A 17,326-nucleotide genomic window follows, 5' to 3' on the forward strand; every position below is an offset into this window, starting at 1 on the left:
CGGGTGGGCGCGGCTGTCCCTTCACAACTGAGGCCCGGACGGACGCCGCCATCGGCCGCCTCCGTGCGGCTGACGTCCATGCCCCGCTGGCCTTTGGCCAGGCCCTCCATCCTCCCACACATACCTCCAGCCGGCCTGCAGGACCCCACGGCCGGCAAAGACAGGGCCCGGTGGGTCTCGCCGAAGGCTCCGCGGCCGCCAGCTGCCGGCACCTCACTTCCGCCCGCCGCGAGCGCCGAGCGCGTAGATCCGCCGGGCAGTCGAGCGCCGAGTCCTCGATGGGCGGAGCCTCCCGGGGAGGGTAGAGGAGGGAGGGGACCCGCGCGGGTGCGGGAGGTCAGCAGGGCCCCTGGGCGGTGGACGCTGGATTGCCTTGGGTTCCGAGGGACCCAGCCGCCTGAATGGACACGAGTAGGAGGTGTTTGCTGGGGGTCTTTGCAGTGGCGGGAAGTGGGGAGCGGTGAGGGAGGGAGAGAAGGATCCAAGCTCAGGGGGCGGGCCGGGTGCACAGTCAATCGCCGAGCCCCCGGTGACCTCAAAGAGGCTGCGAGATGATAGTGCGTTTATGGGGCCACAGTTCACAACGATGGGCCCTGCACCGGGTCAGGGGACTACTTCGGAACAGGGGCATGCATGGAATCAGAGGGCTGCACCAGGTCAGGGGGCCGCGCCGAGACGGGAAGAACCATCGGGTCAGGAGGATGCACTGGAGCGTGCATCCCCAGGGGGCCACACTGGGTAAGGAGGATGCACCAGCTCAGAGGGCAGCACTGGGTCAGAAGGATGCACTGGAGTCAGGGGACTCTACCAGGTCAGGGGCCACATCAGATCAGGAGGAGGCGGTGGGGTCGGAGCGGGGGCGACACTGAGTAAGGAGCAACTCTGGGTCAGGAGGATGCATGGTGTCAGGGGGCTGCAGAGGTTTAGGGGCTGCATTGGGTCAGAGCACCACACCAGGTCAGAGGATGCGCAGAGTCGGGGAGATGCTGGTGATCGGGGATGCTCGGGGTAGGGGGGATGCTCAGGGTCAGGGGGATGCTGGGGTTAGGGGGATGCTCGGGGTCAGGGAGGGGATTCTCGGGGTTGGGGGAATGCACTGGGTCGGGGGGAATGCTCAGGGTCAGGGGGCTATGGCCAAGGAGGAAGGACAATCAGGAAAGTGGGGGTATCGGATTCTGGAAACTAATAGTTTCAGGAAGGAGGAGTTGATTGGCAATGTTCAGAAATACTATGAGGCCAAGACTCCGAAGACAACTGAGTTTGGCATATGCCAGTCATTGACACCCTTGACAAAAGCAGTTCAAAGGAGTGTGGGGAACCTACATCTCATCAGAGTGGACTGTGAAAAGAATATTAAGTGAAGTGGAAAAACTGAGTTTAGAAAACCTGGGTTGGCAGATTTAGCAATAAAAATACAAATACCCAGTAAAGTTGAATTTTCAGATAAACAACAATTTTATTTTGTTGTTTTTAATTTTAGCGTAGGTATATTGCTAAACTGATGTAGCATGGGATATACATGTACTGAAACATTGTTTTAATATTTGTTAGTGTAAGTATGGCCCAACTATTGCACGGGACATACGTATATTAAATTATTATTATTTATCCGAAATTCAAATTTAACTAGATGCTCTGTATTTTTTTTTTTTTTTAGACGAAGTGTCACTCTGATGCCAGGCTGGAGTACAGTGGTGCAATCTCAGCTCACTGCAACCTCTGCCTCCCAGGTTCAGGTGATTCTCCTGCCTCAGCCTCCCAAGTAGCTGGGACTACAGGCACGTGCCACCATGTCTGGCTAATTTTTTGTATTTTTAATAGAGATGGGGTTTCACCATGTTAACCAGGATTGTCTCGATCTTCTGACCTCGTGATCCGCCCGCCTTGGCCGCCCACAGTGCTGGGATTACAGGCGTGAGCCACTGCACCCGGCCCTGTTCTGTATTTTATCTGGCTACTTTGACAACCAATTTGAGGAGTTTTGTGATAAAGGGGGCAGAGATATGGGATAGTTGCTAGAGGAGCATGGCATCAAGGAAAAAGTCTGTTTTAAGATGGGAGCTATGAACCTAATGGGTAAAGAGGGAAGTGCTCATGCAGGAGAGAGAGAGAGCAACTGCAGAGCAAAGTCCTTGAAAAAAGTAAGAGACGGTAGGACCTATTGCACAAGGTGCAGAAGTTGTTCTTAGAAAGGAGTCAGCAGAGTTGAGCTGTGTGGTAGGAGAGCAAGCAGAATGTGAAGCTACAGGTGTGGTGGGTTGGTAACCATGGTGAGCGGAAAGTCAGAAAATACTCTTCTGATTGCTTCTATTTTATTCGCAAAGGAACCAACAAGATCATCTATGAGCAGGGAGTAGGAGCAAGGGCAAATTGAGAAGGGATGAGATTGTTATCTTAGACATTGTTAGACATCGTAAGGCAAATTACTAAGGATATAAAGTGAGATTGCCAGGGAGGGCAGACTGCCCACTTGGGATATGTGGTCTTAAGTCTCAAATAGAAGCAGTCAGCCTGCTTGTGTGTTTTGGCTGCTCTGGTGCAGGCAGGGAGTTAGTAGAAAATTAGTTGTAGCTGAGACTGGAGTTGACACAGAAGAAGGAGCAGGGAACAGAAGAGTTCAGGGTCTATGCAGAGAAATGACATTAGACAGGACCATAGAGTTTAACCTGGTATGACAGGGTATTTAGATGGATTTTTCTGGTTATCCTGGAATTGGTCACTTGCACTGGGAAAGATCACAGATAACTAAGGTGACCACACGCTCCGCTTTGCCTGAGATGACTCTGATTTGTGTCTGTAGTGATGGCTTAATTATTGAGTACCCCTTTTACTGTCAAATGTGTTCCTTGTAGACCCTATATGGTCACCTTAAAGTCTCCTCACACTATAAGGAATCCCCCAAGCAATTGGGTAAAACACCTCTTGGAGCTTATGAGGAATTCACTCAGCTGTTCTAATCTGGGTTAGTATTTGCTGGCCAAGGCACCCATGAGCCTGTGCTTGCTGCTGTCAGAGTGGAGCTGAGCATCAGTGCAGAGTTTTGACAGAGCTAGGCTGCCCTCAGGATGATATGTGACCAAGAGTGTGTGCCAGCTTTTGGTGCAAATTCCTAAAAGAAGGGGACCTGCTGGAGAAACCAGTAACAGCTGGACGGCGAGGAGGGTGGCTGAGAAGCAGCTGTACAGCCCTCCTGTGGATATCGCAGCTTCTCAGCCCAAGAACTCACACGTCCCTTTAGTCTTTGGCCCATCTATGTGTCTTATATGAATACACGCCCAGCAGAGAGCATCCACATCAGGGCACGGAGCAAATGGGATGATTCAGCCAGGGCAGGTTAGGCTGTCTCTGCACAATGTCCATTCACAGGGTTGGGGGCTACAGGGACCCACCGAACAAGGCAGATCTAGATAGTGCCTCTGCCCTTTTCTTCAGCCACACAGGCCAATGGGCAGCCCATAGTATGGTGACTGCCATCCCTCAAGAAGACCAAGCAGCCAGTTGGTGGTGAGTTGATTTCCATAGGCCCAGATGCATCTTCTGGGTTTGGGTTTGTCTTCCTTGCCTGCAGAGCCTTGGCAGGCATGACTACCCAGTTGCTTACAGAATGTCTTGCTTTATCATCACAGGATTTCCCATAATATCACCTTGGACCAAGGACCCTTGTAAGAGCAAAAGAGGCAGATGATGGGGATGGGACCACAAGCTCCACTGGTTCCACCCTAGATCACAGACCCCGAACTGCCACCATGATAGGACATCAGCATGGCCCCACAAAGGCACAGCGAAGGCCCCAGCAGTGTTGGAAGCTGTGCTGTGGGATGCAGTATATATTCAGAACCTAATAGCAGTGTATGGTGCTGAATCCCCAGTAGCTAGAGGCCTGGCCCCTGGGATGTGCAGAAGATGCTCTCCCAGATGACACAGGTTCACTAAATCTAAAAGCCTCTCCTTATTTAGGGTTCTCATGCAGGCATCAAAATTTGGTCCTGGTTTTGAGTAGGAAACGGGAGGGAGGATAATTTCTGGAAGGCAGGGGACTCACTGGCATCTTTTCCTTGCTTCGTGACACCAGTAAATGAGCAATGCAGCAGCCCTGGCCTGGTGAGAATGGTAACCAAAGGCTCAGAGCTCACAGGGAAGAAGGTCTGGGTCACTTCATCGAAGAAGCAGCCTGGGCCACAGAAGTGCTAGCTGCAGGTGAGGAGAACTGAGCCAAGTGATTAAAGAAGAAGATGATGAAAATCACTATGGCCTCAGAACTAACTGCAGCAGTGGGCATTATAGCCTGACCTACTGACCCTCCTGAGGGAGAGTTTTTCCCTGAGTAAAGTATGACTGCACACCATGATGAGGAACCAGGGCCAGGACACAGATCTGTAGCAGTGGATCTGACGTGCAAGGCAGGACAGTAGCAGAGGCCATCAGTGCCCACCCAGATTCCCCCAGCTTAAAGGCTGCTTCTGGAAACACCTGCATGTCTTTTTGTGCTTGACAGATTTCTTCCTGGAGCAGGGCAAGCTGGAAGCCCTAGAGAGTTATTTCAGAAGCAGGCCTCAGCCAATGGCAGGCAAGGATTTAGTGTGTAAATTCCCTGGCGTAGCTCCTCATGGCTGGGGTTGGCAGGGCATGCTCCATTACATCACAGAGTCCCAGGGAGGCTGCTCCAACCTCCCCTTGGGAAGTGCCCCATAGCACACCTTTATTGGCCTCCCTACTCCCCTCCTGCTGTTTCCTGCTGTCACCTCCCAAGTGAAATGCTAGCCCTGGGTCAGCTTCTGGGGGAATCCAGTCAAAGTTTTTATAATCACAGACTAAAAACGACCTATGCTTACTACAATTCAAATATATATTTGTTATTAGAGACAGGGTCTCGCTCTGTCACCCAGGCTGGGGTGCAGTTATGGGATCCTGTCTCACTGTAGCCTTGAATTCCTGGGCTTAAGGATCCTCCTCTTCAGCCTTCAGAGTAACTAGACTATAGATGCATGCCACCATGCCTGGCTAATTTTTGTTTCTGTTTTTTGTAGAAATGGAGTCTCACTATGCTGCCCAGGCTAGTCTTGAACTCCTGTGCTTAAGCAGTCCTCCCATAGCATGGGCCACCACACCCATACTCAAGTATCAATGTGCTGAATTGCACACTTATTAGGGAAATATGTCCTGGAACAACAACAAAAAAAAGTGATGTGGAACCTAGCATGACTTCATTTTTCTCTCCTTGTTATCAGAGGATGTGTTGAAATACAGCCCTAGTATGCAATCACTTGACTGTCCCCAGCATCATCAATTATAAAGAGCAAGGAGGGAAGCAAGAAAATGTGAATCCGAGGAGGCTTGGCAGCCACGGTTGAAAAAAATAAAAATAAAGTGAGAAATCCCTGGCAGCAGCGCACCCCCTTCACAGTGAAACTGAACCCTCTGGGTCTCAGTGACATGCCATTTCCCAGGTTAGGTGATCCTGCCATTAAGCCAGGATGTATGAGCCTTGAGAACTAACAGATTTTTCCTGGATTAAAAAAATAACAAATAACACTGTATTCCTGAAACAAAAACACTCAAAAGAGGAAAGAGACTCTTTTGTTAATATAAAGAATACTGGTGGTGTTTTCTTTCTTTTTTCTTACATTTCTGGTCCTAATTCCAAAGCCAGCTATCAAACATTCGTGCAGTATATGCAGAAGTTGGCAGCAAAGAAAGTCATTAAACCTAAAATTGCAGTGGTAGCTGTTGGAGCAATTGAATACCATTGCATAGCTTTGTGATTTAAATTGTCTCAGGTTTTGTTGACCTGGAGAGAAAGAATAACTTTGAAGCATGAAATCCCTTTGGAAACACTTAGTGTTTAGAAGTACTAGGAGAGACACAATTCCCTGTTTTTAGATTTGTGTGTGTGTGTTAAATCAACACTTTTGTGTTCTGTACTGTATAGCACATCAATGTGTGGTAACCATAATTAGTACAGAACCTAACCTCAAAGCTACTATAATTTGCTGGATCTTAGGAATCCTTTTTATTGAACACTAATGACTGTTTGGTCTTCTGTTATTCAAAGGCTCTCAACTCCATGCTGGCAGATTCCTGCTTTATTCACTGTTGTACATACTGCAGAGCTTCCTAGCACAGTTATTCAATATATCAGGCTGACCGTTCAGTAACAGCACTCGCCATGACCTGTAAATACAGTATTATCTGTTTGTTTTCTAAAAATGTTTCTCTCCTCACTAGAATATAAAATTAGGAAGAGGGACGCTGTAATGCTCATTCATGCCTCACACATAATAGGTGCTAAATAAATACGTGTTGCCTCAAAAACAAAAGTAAAATAAAAATACAGTACATTATGATAGTAGCAGAGTTGGGGAAGATGCCTATTTCCGGTTGTCTAGTTCAAAATATGCTGAGTGGCCACTTAGACACAAAATTACCAGCAAAATATGATACATACACATACTGACAATAAATAGAAGACTGAGATGTTTCACCAAATACCACCCAGCATTGTCATTCTTTGCTGGAGCTTTTGTGTTTTAGAATCACAGGACAATTTGAAATTCTGCAGGACTGCAAGAATTTCAACTCTGTTTTGGCGATTCCTGGATTTGACCTATTGGTTAAGGAAGCCCCTTACATCCTTTTGTTCTAACATTCATCTCACTATGGTGTGCTCCTGGCAAACACTTTTAAGTGCCTTTAACCATCTTGATTTTTTTGTTGGCTTCAGAGCTTTTTATATTCAGAGCTCTGTATATCAGAAGTCCTCAAAATAGTCAAATGTCTCCAATCAATTTTACAGCAAAACAGAGCTCTGTGGTTTTCTATTTACTTGCTATTTGCATATTTTAATAAGCACATTGTAAATAAAGCTGGTTCTCCAGCAAGGATATGGCATTACAATAGTGTTACGCCAAGCACATGGCCCTGCTGCCACCCAGCACAATCATGCAGATGTGTTTTGCACCTGTGTTTATATCTGGGCGTCTCTGGCAGTGGGTTGTGTCTGTAGGTGGTCCAGAAGGAAAGGAGAAATTGAGAAGAGGCACTCGCTGCCAGAGAGATATGAGAGCCTAGTGTCTGGAGAGGGGGAACAACTTAGTCAGAATGTGAAAATGTCTCTGCAAGCAAGGACCAGGATCCTGTCCTAGCCCTGCCAGCCCTTCCCTGTGCTGCAGAGGGCAGAAATAACTTAATTATGTGCTTTTCTGTGAATAAGAATTTAGACCTCTTTATGTTCTAAATGAAGGATTTCTAACGGACCGCATGATAGCATTTTAACTTAAATGGCTAGCTGGGAGTGGGTGGTTGGTTTTTTGATTTGGGGTGGTTTGTTTGTTTTGTCTTGTCTTTTGGAATTCTCCATTTGAAGGCCTTCTTTATTCAGTAGGCTGATTTGCATTTTGTCAGTGATGTCAGCGGTCATAGAAAAGACATGGAAAATAGTACCATCTTCCCAGTTTTATCCACTGATGTGATGGTGTGCAATGTAGACTGAGTCGTAGGGCAGCAGCCGCTGGCTTGCCACTCTGCACCTCTGCTGTCCAGGCATATCACCCCATCTGGAGCAGAAGCTCTAGCCACAGCTGCACATAGGAGGAAGACGTGGTACTGGCCTCTGTCTGGCCTTTGCTGTAGGGTCTGAGCCTTGCTGACACTCATTTATGAAAGCTTCCCACCACCCAGGAGCATCAGGATTACCTTGCATATGAAATGAGGTACAAACCTTATTTCTTTTTATCTAACATGACACAAATTTTATCTGAGTTTTTCATTGCTCAACTAATATATTGGTTTCGCTCAAACCCAATAAAAATTTTTTACTCCTTAAGAGGTTTCTCACCCTGTGTGTGTGGTAGGTTTCCCCTAGGATGTTACCTGAGCTGCATTCTCCTTGTGGGCACGCACTGTAATTTCTGAAGGTGATGGCACGCCTCAGAGTGCAGGGTGTTGACGCCAAGTGCCCACCAGTCCTGTCCTGGCCGCTCTCCAGTGGAGCTCCCAGATGTCTGTCCTATCCCCTGCAGGTAGCTCCCTCCTGTGTGCTCATCTTTGTACTCTCTGTGGCACTAAAAGACAAGGAGTACATGCAAGATTAAAGATAATTTTCAGGACACACTTTAGCCAACACTCTGAGCCTTTGTTTTTCCTGACTGAGCCCTGGTAACAAAGATGAGAACATAGAACCTAGACAGTTAATTTGAGTATGAATTTATTTTTTCACACCTGGTGAAGAAAATAATAAAAATGTTTACCAGTGAGAAACTAAAAACAAAGAAACAAAAATATCCACAGCCTCTGAAAAACTGAAGACTTGACTCTAGGACTGTTGGTTTAAAAAAAAAAAATTGCACTGAAAATTCCAAACCCTGCATTCTGGATCCTGCCTGCTCCTGACCCTGATTGTTTGACTCTTGAGAGTTCCAGTTATCTCATCTGAAAAACAAGGTCATTGGACAGGAGAAACTTAGAAGTCCCTTTAAGTCCCAAATTCCCACTTTATTCTGCACTTTATTTGTTTTTATTTTTTATTTGAGACAAAGCCTCACTCTGTCGCCCAGGCTGGAGTGGAGTGCAGTGACACGATCTCAGCTCACTGCTGTCTCTGCCTTCCGGGTTCAAGTGATTCTCCTGCCTCAGCCTCCAGAGTAGCTGGGACTATAGGCGCATACCACCATGCCCGGCTAATTTTTTGTATTTTTAGTAGAGATGGGCTTTCACCGTGTTAGTCAGGATGGTCTCTATCTTCTGACCTTGTGGTCTGCCTACCTTGGCCTCCCGAAGTGCTAGGATTACAGGCGTGAGCCACCACGCCCAGCTGCACTTTTCAATAAACAGCAATTCTGCATCAAGTCTTGGCTGAACTGTGGGGCCTTCTCTTACGGCGACTTTATCTGGCCATCTGCATAGAACAGGACATATGGGTGTTGTTAGTGTTTTTCCAAATAACTCCGTATGCCAGCAAACAGTAGTAGATCACACTAATTGTTCTGCTATGCAATTAAAGGGATTTTTTTTTTCTTCCAGATACTTCATTCTTTAAATGTGTTAGCTATAGAGCAACCCATTTTAAACTGGGAATTTGGTTCCTTTGGCTGACCTTAAAGCAGATTGCTGGTACTTTTCTGTCTCTATAACTTTTTGCTCGTCTGTCCTTTCCACTTCCACACCTTCCCCAAAGCTCCTGCCCTGTGAACTAATAACTTTGCTTTTTTGTGCCTGGCTAGGTTATGGACATAGAAAGCCAAACTACAATAGGTTAGATGTGAAGTATAGTGATAAAGAGGAAAGCAACATAATGTTAAATACGTGGGTTGTATTTTCAATTTTGCATTTTTATTGAATTCCTGTTTTTCCATAAAGTAATTCTCCCTGAGCTTGGCCACATTTTTTCTGATCCCAGATATATGGGTCTGTATTGATTTGAAATATTGTTATGGTTTATGTGTGTATTCGACAGAATGCATGTTCATTCCACTAACATTCATTAGAACTCAAATGAATGCACAGACATGAATGATAGATTTAAACACATGTGTCTGCTTTCCTTCTGATAAACAATAGCTTTTCAGGACTCTGTAGACTAGTGAGGATTCCCAACAAAGCTTTATTTGAGAACAAATGGAGAATCTCTCTTAAATTACATAATTAGAATTAAATCCTATAAAGGCATATACCCTCAATGGATGGTAAACCTTTTTGCAGACTTCATTTTGTGAAAGAAAATGCTAGTGATTGCTGTTTGTTCCTACACATCCTTTTGTTTTGGATATGTACAAATATAATTGTTTCTGCTGTTAAGTTCCCTCCTGCTTGTGAGCATGTATTTGTTAAAACACATTGAGAAGGAATTTTTCGTTTTTTAGGAAAATCAGTTTGAACTAGAATTTATAGACCGTGTTTTCCTTGGCGACAATGCTGGATTGCTTCAGAGCACTGGTCCTCTTCCCCTGCCCTAGTGGAACGATGACCAGGCGGTACTCTGTGGCAAGGCACAATGCTGATTAGTAACCAGAAAAACAGTCCTGAACGCCATGTAGCTTTCTAAGCTCTTGCTTTACGCAAATATGCTGGTAACTACTGACTCTATTTTGGCAGCGATTTCGCTAGTAAACATATTTTCAGGCCAGAAATTCTACAACGTAAAGTAGGATATTGCCCCTTTCCCCAGCCAAAAAAAAAAAAAAAAAAAAATGAAATGCATGGCTGTATCAGCCCTTGCCCCTCAAATGGGTTTTGGCATGCTTTAAGAGAAATAAAATATAAATTAATTCTCAAAGAATTTAGGATGCTCTTCCAGAAAGAGACAAATCAGCTTCCCACATCAAACAGAGGGGAGTCTTTCACATATTTAGTCCATCTTCTATATTAATAGAATTTTCACATTGCTTTGTTTTCTTGGTTCACAACAATTCAATAATTCTTTTCTTTAAAGCTGTCTGAGAAATCTGTTTCGCTGATCCTACAGGCAGTGTTCTACAGAGCACTTACACCGAAGGTTTATTTTCACACAGATTGTCTAGCCCCTAATTCAGAGAGGTCTTCTGTGTATGTACATTGGAGTAATTTAAGCTCAACTATTTCCAAGTCAACAAATATTGATATTTGCCTGTTATACACCAGGCATTGTTGTTTTTTCTACACCTTCTTTCTTGCTTTCTATAAATTAGGTGAATCCACTATTAAGGCACAGATACGATAATAAAAATCATTATTGCAATATTAATTTTTCAAAAGCAAAATAAGAAAAACACATTTTGAATGATGGGAGGTGTAGACAATAAGTAGAAACTCCGGGTTTGTCTTATTATTTTTTGCGCCCAGGTCTTGCCTGTAAAACGTTCACAACTGGGATTGATACAAGTCAGTCACCTAAGAAAATCTGTTGGACAAAATAGCCACTAAAACTCTGAAGAATCTGTCTTTCCTACTCATTTTTCAAGCATAGTCTATCATATTTAAATCAGCAAATTTCTAGTGGAACTGATTAAAGGGGTGTTGTATTGGTCAGGCTTATGTGTAAACACAGTTATGTAAGCAGTATTGAAGGGCAGAAATTGTTGCAAGGCACAAGCTAGTGTCACAACTAACCTTTTTACAGTGCAAGGATGAATAAACTTACAACTTTAAAATGTTGTGCCCCATAGTCTATTAATTTTTCCATCTTTTAATGTAAACTTATTTATACTGGGAAAGTATATATTACAAATCACATTATATGTGTACATTCACATGTACATTATTGAGACCTCTATTGGAAATACGTAGAAATACTATGTAGGCATTTTTAAGCTTCATGTGATAAGTATACCATTAAATACACATCATGATGACTATTTTCGTAAAATGACAATAGTAAATTATTCAAATGTGTTTGAAATCTGTATGTATATCCTGATTAGGAATCTAATAACTACATATTAAAGTTTTAAATTATTAGAATGTTATGTTTCACAACATTTAATGAACCTAAAGAATTTAGAATACTGACCTTATGTAACATAATTGTAGAATGCAGGTAGTTTTTTCATGGAATCAAGGCTTTCTGCTTTATTCAATGAAACTTCATGTTTTCTTAGCTTTCAAACTAATAGCAACACCAATTTAACTTTTAGAAACCTAAGCACCCTTACATTTTAAAGTAGAAATTAGACTATTTTCCACTGTAGAACCAATTTTGTGATGTAAAAGCATATCATTTAGTGAAGTACTTCCACAGAGTCTTAGCAATCTACTTGTTTAAATATGAAATAACTAAATATAAAAACATCTAGTAAGTTTGATCTTATGCTGACATCCTTTTGAACTTATGCTGGCATCCTTTTCGCATATCTGTAATATATTAGCAATAAATTGCTAATATATAATTTAAAATAGTTTCCAACTGCTGAGGAGAACTTACAGATGAAAGCCTTCTTTCATGTATAAAAATTATGGGAGTCCCAGATGTGAAAACTTCCATCTATTTTTGGTTACGGCACACCTCAAGTTCTCCTCAGTAAACATAATGCACAGAGATCCTAATAGCCAGTCAAGGAATGCCTGCGTTCAGGGGCACTGAGAAGATGGTGGCCACCAGAACATTCTACAAGGTTGAGGTGAGCACTTCAGTCTGCAGATGAGAGTGGTGATAGACATCAATTAGGAAAGTGATGTCAATTTAAAAATTCCTTTAGCATGAAAAATTCATCTTCAATTTATAGGATTGATTGTTATTCCTGTGCCTTTTTATTTCCTGAAAGTCACACTTCAGTGTTAAGAAGAAAGTTTACAAAACCAAAAATGGCTGACAGCAGGCAAGTAAGAACTATCAGTTAACTGATTAAAAAAAAAATGAGTGGAAGTGGACAGAGAAGAAAATTGGCAATAAACCGATTATAAAATTGGCAATAAAACTGATTCCTCCCTTTTTCTAGCCTGCATATTATTGTATTTTTTTAACAAAACAAATTTTCCTGGGAAAACTAGAGGGTTTTTCTTCTGAAACATTAACAAATAACTTCTGTGACTATGTCATTTTAGCTTTCAACTCTTGGTGAAGCTAAAGGCAGTGGCAGATTAAGGCAGGTCTCCTGCAACTGCCAGTCACTTTTCCCTGCTTGAGGAGCCTCCCACCTGGTATATGGGCAAGACTCACCTGGCAGGTAGCCAAGGGAGGGCTGTGGGTCATTACCCACCGCTGTCCTCCACACACATCCACCCATGTACACATGCAAGCACACATGTACATGTGCACACCCACCCCTACAGTCACACATCTACACTTAAATGCATGATACACATATGCAAGCACACATATGCGCGTGCACACACCACCCCTTACATGCACACACCTACACTCACAGGTACACACAGATGCAGACATGCACACATCCATGCATACATCCACACATCCATGCATACACGTACACAGGCACACACTCCTACAACCACACACTCACATGCACATACTCATAGACGCATACACACACCCCCATACATCCACACATCCACATCCATGTCAACACCCACACACACTATTAAGATTGAAAAAGTGAATTTGGAGGTAGCAGTTACTAATAAGTGTTGCAGTAAGCTAACTCGGGACAGATACCACTGGAAATCACGATGGTAGGTGTCAGGAACTCAGGGGAAGCAGCTGTGGGGGGGCTGTCCAGGCCTTTGGGATGTTTAGATTGCATCGCGTCTTAGCCTTGTTTTAACCTACCTTGCATCATTCTCTCTCATCAATCATAATTTAAATATTTGTTTTCTCTACATCTCTTTGATCTTTTCTGTAAATTGAGGTTTTCGACAGAATTTTATGTACAAAGAATGCTGACAGCAGCATTCAAATTAAAAAAATTTTTCTGATTAACACATTTCTCTTTTGTGGCTGAACCACTCATAGGAGGATTGTTCACTAGTCCTTTGCTTTCAACAACTCTTAAGATTATTTGTGGATTGTGTAACTGGAGAATTGTGTTTGGGCGGGTTTGGGCTTCCTGGCCACAAGGCATCTTCTCTCCCATCTTGCAGTAAGTTGACCGTCTCTGTGCTGGCCGATCCGCAGGCCTGGTGGTCTGAGAGGTACCTTGCTCTCTTAGTTATAGTACTTCTTTTGGCATCTGTTACGAGAAAGTGTTCAGAAGGACCCATGTTTTTTCCCAAGAAAAAGAAATCAGGAACCTGCTGTATTTTGCCTGGTGCTTTAGATAAACTAATCCAAATCAGGTGAGTTGTCTGTTGTTTACAGTTGAATGTCAGACATCGAAAGCTGATATGTAGATCCGATAATTCTGTTATCCCACATTTTACATAGACTCCAACTTTCTGTCTAAGTCGTTAAGTTTCAAGGGAAAGCAAAGATGAGAAGCTAGTTCATACTTATGCTTTCCTGTTTTGTTTTGGGTTTTTTGCGCACCATTCAATAACCTTGTCCATCCTGGGTGTGCTCTGCAGGTGGTGGCCCATCCTCTGCCATATAAATCCTCCAGCCTAGACTTCGCATTTTTGTAAGGGATCGTTTTGAAATTTTAGGAATTAATTGCTTTTGGGTAATGCCTAGATTCAGCTGTGAATTAAGTCTGTGCACAAATTGTAAAACATGCTCTGGACTCACACGTCTCTGTTGAAAGGAAATGGCAGCTCCTTGCCATACCAGGAAAGGGTAAGTCACAAGAAGTGATTTTGCTCTCGTTTCTTCTGTGACGTACATTTCTTTGAAAAACATTTTAGTTTTGCTATTTGACACCCCAGAAGGGAAACCATCAGTCATGCTAAAATTTATCGTTAACCCTAGCAAAGGTGAAATGATAGTGGAAAGTATTAGAGAGGTATAATTTTTATTTTTTGAGACTTTGTACAAATAGTAAAACATGCCTTTCCTCATATCTGTTCAGACTTATCTACAAAAACCCAAGCAGCCAAATGGACTATAACCCAGGCATCATTTATTTTCTTAAGATATAATGTAATATAACAAGACAGAATCAGACAAAGTTTCACTACCAGGAAAAAAAAAAAAATGACATGGCCATGAATAGTGTGATTTGCATTTAACTTTTTAATTTAGAAAGGCTACATGAAAAGAAACAATGTTAAATAAAATATTTTTTAATCTACCAAGTGAATGAATGCTCTTTAGCTTGTTTTCCAAACTGCTCAGGAGAGTGGAGGAACTACAGGCATCCTCCTCTGTACTGGATTAAATGTTCTGCAGGACCATCCAAGGTTAAGTCTCTTCTTTATTTAAACTGCAACACATTTCCTATCTTTCATACTTGGTTCTATTACTGTGTGTATATTTTTAATATAACAAACTTATTTTCCTTTATCTTTTTCTTATTTGGTTTAATATACTTTTTAAGCAAGCGAACCTCAGAGAATTATTATGATTCCCAATTACATATGTAAAAATACTTTCATAGTCTATGAAGATCTATAAAAATATAAAGTGTTGCCATTATATGCACAGCATATCTTATAATTCTGATTTCACATGCATGATCAGCATCATGTGAAAAACCCTAATTATGTTATTTAGCTCACTTGGGTATATTCAAAACAAGTGCTTCATCTTAGCAATATTTGCATAGTCTGAGAAGCTCTTTTCCCCTCTTTTGACACCTTTAATTTTAAGGCAAAATATGTATGAAAAAAGTTCTATTTGTGAATTACAGTGAGGCATTAATATGTTTTCTCACCCAATAAATCAGATACCTTTACATGATTTTTTAAATGTAAAGATAAAATTTGATTATTTGACTATTTAGTGCTATCACCAATTTATAAAAAGTAACTAAAAATTGCAAGTTTATACCATTAATTTTTTGATGTGTATGTACAGACAAAGTTTCTTTTCTTTCTCAAATCAGTTGCCCAAATGATAGATCCACTGTTTTTCCAGCTATTTACTTTTTCAGCTCACAGACATGGCCACCTTTTGCTCCACAGAAAGGTCTTATTTTCCATTTCGAGGTAAATTGATGCACAATTAGCATGCTCATCAATTACACCAGTGGCAGAAATGCATATAAACCAAGAGAAAGTAGCTCTCAAGATTAAGAAAATGACCTAGCTTCAGTCTCATTTTAAAGATAGAAAAATGGAAATGTATTTGCCTTTCAATGGACACATTTTCAGGGAATTGAATTAAAGTAATCATCTTTGATAACTAAGTCTTAAACGTGTCCATATTTTCAACCATTCTAAATCTTTTTAAAAATATATTTCATGCAAAATGGATCAGATGTTAACAATTTATTCTCTCTGTATTTGTTTAGAAATTAAAGATGCATACATCCAAGATGAAATCAAAAGTCAGTTTTAAGGTGTAAATTATGTAAGCCAGGTATATACATTTAATTTTTGCCAAAATTGTGTTTTTACACAAATCCTTTTGAAACAGAGCCTTCTGTGAATGTTAGTCAATACAAAATTTATAGCGGTGGTAGATTATTAGCGCGACATGGTATAGCATCTGAGAAAATAGAATATTTCACTGTCAACCTTCACATTCCTAACAAAAAATGCTGGTGCAACATAGGCATTTTGAAATTTGTATGAAACCCCAGAGCTACGGTGATGAAGCAAACTCCTTTTTAATTTTAGTTTTTTAAAATATTATTCTGACCAAAAATTAGAACCAGGTCATTTTATGATGATTTTAGACACTCAGTGTCAATTGTTCAATTGTACCAAATAACTTTTCATATTACCTCCTGTTTATCTTTTGCTTTTCATAGCAACTGAGCACATCGCTGTGTTTTCCTTTTTCCCTGAAGAAGTAAACTTGTCTTTTTAGTTTCATGAAAAAAGCAGGCATCTCTGGTGGCTTATATTTAGTTACAATTTATAAAGGCAGGACTGCAAGTCAAACCCAGGACGCTTTTTTTCTGTTGTGTGTTTGCGTGCTGACTGGGACTGGCTTTTCTTCTTATTGTTGTAGTTTGAAATTGAAACGCTGCACTGCTGAGAAAATACCATGAAAATATAACCCACTGCATTCCAGGAAAATAAATAAGCAAGGCCACCCAAATTTTCAATTAGTGCTCCTGCAGAATGCAGGAAATGGCAAGAGATCCGTCCAAGGCACCCTAGGCCGGGTCGTGGGTAGGGAGCAGGGACGAAGGCTGGGAGGGGACACAGGCACAGTGTGAAGATGGCCCTTCTCCAAGGAAAACTGCATGCTAATAGTCTGAGCTGGCTTCCTGGATCAGCCTGGCCGGGCTGTATGTTCCGACCAAGGGTACGGCTGTGCTTCAGGGCAGGATGCTGCGTGGCGAAGTGACACTTGAGAGTTCCAGTGGCATTTCCCATCTTATAAGATAAGCTTGATCAGCGTTCCCCATAACCCCCCTCCCCATGGGAAACATCATCCTCCTGAAATACCGGTATTCTGGTCAGTTGGAGAAAAGGATTAGAAGCTTTTGATTTAAAGTGTTAGGCCTAAGTATCAGTGTTTCCCAAGCGGTGGGTATGCCTTGCTAACATGCCCTAGCTGACCAGGGAAGCCACTGGCCATGAGGCAGACAGGCACAGGAGTGTCTTCCCTCCCAGAGTGAGTGTCAGGAAAGAAGCCAGGTCTTCCAGGGGGCTGACAAGGCAGGGTGCCCAGGCCCCTTCCCTCAGTTGTGTTTCTCTGAAATGTTCAAATCACTGGTGTGACGGGAGCACTTGAAAGCCGAAAAGGAAAAGATGAAAACAAAGGATTCTTCAGGGACCATGTGTACAGACTCCTGCTTCGCCTCACTTGCTTTCTGTTTCACTTCTCAGATCACAGCATTTGCAGCTTTCCAGCCCATCAGGGTGAACTTAAGGCAGGAGGGGAAAACAAGGTTGGGTTTTTGGGCAG

The 17,326-nt window shown here is 42.5% G+C and overlaps 1 protein-coding gene and 1 long non-coding RNA gene across 3 annotated transcripts in view; one reads left to right on the forward strand and one right to left on the reverse strand.

Moving 5' to 3' along the window:
* EXOC2 (exocyst complex component 2) overlaps nt 1–245 on the reverse strand; it is a 216,493-nt gene extending 216,248 nt beyond the window's left edge. The window contains exon 1 of one of the 2 annotated variants that reach the window (XM_039462698.2): nt 125–245. The gene's annotated coding sequence lies outside the window, so the exon portion shown is untranslated. The remainder of the gene's footprint in view (nt 1–124) is intronic. The other variant, XM_074398378.1, reaches the window with a different exon arrangement.
* Nucleotides 246–4,867: 4,622 nt separating this feature from the next.
* Nucleotides 4,868–17,326, forward strand: part of LOC141584377 (uncharacterized) — a 107,491-nt gene continuing 95,032 nt past the window's right edge. Inside the window, exon 1 of the long non-coding RNA XR_012517400.1 lies at nt 4,868–7,709. This is a non-coding gene — a long non-coding RNA (uncharacterized LOC141584377). The remainder of the gene's footprint in view (nt 7,710–17,326) is intronic.

Source organism: Saimiri boliviensis, chromosome 4 (assembly GCF_048565385.1).
Source record: "Saimiri boliviensis isolate mSaiBol1 chromosome 4, mSaiBol1.pri, whole genome shotgun sequence".
Taxonomy (NCBI): Eukaryota; Metazoa; Chordata; class Mammalia; order Primates; family Cebidae; genus Saimiri; species Saimiri boliviensis.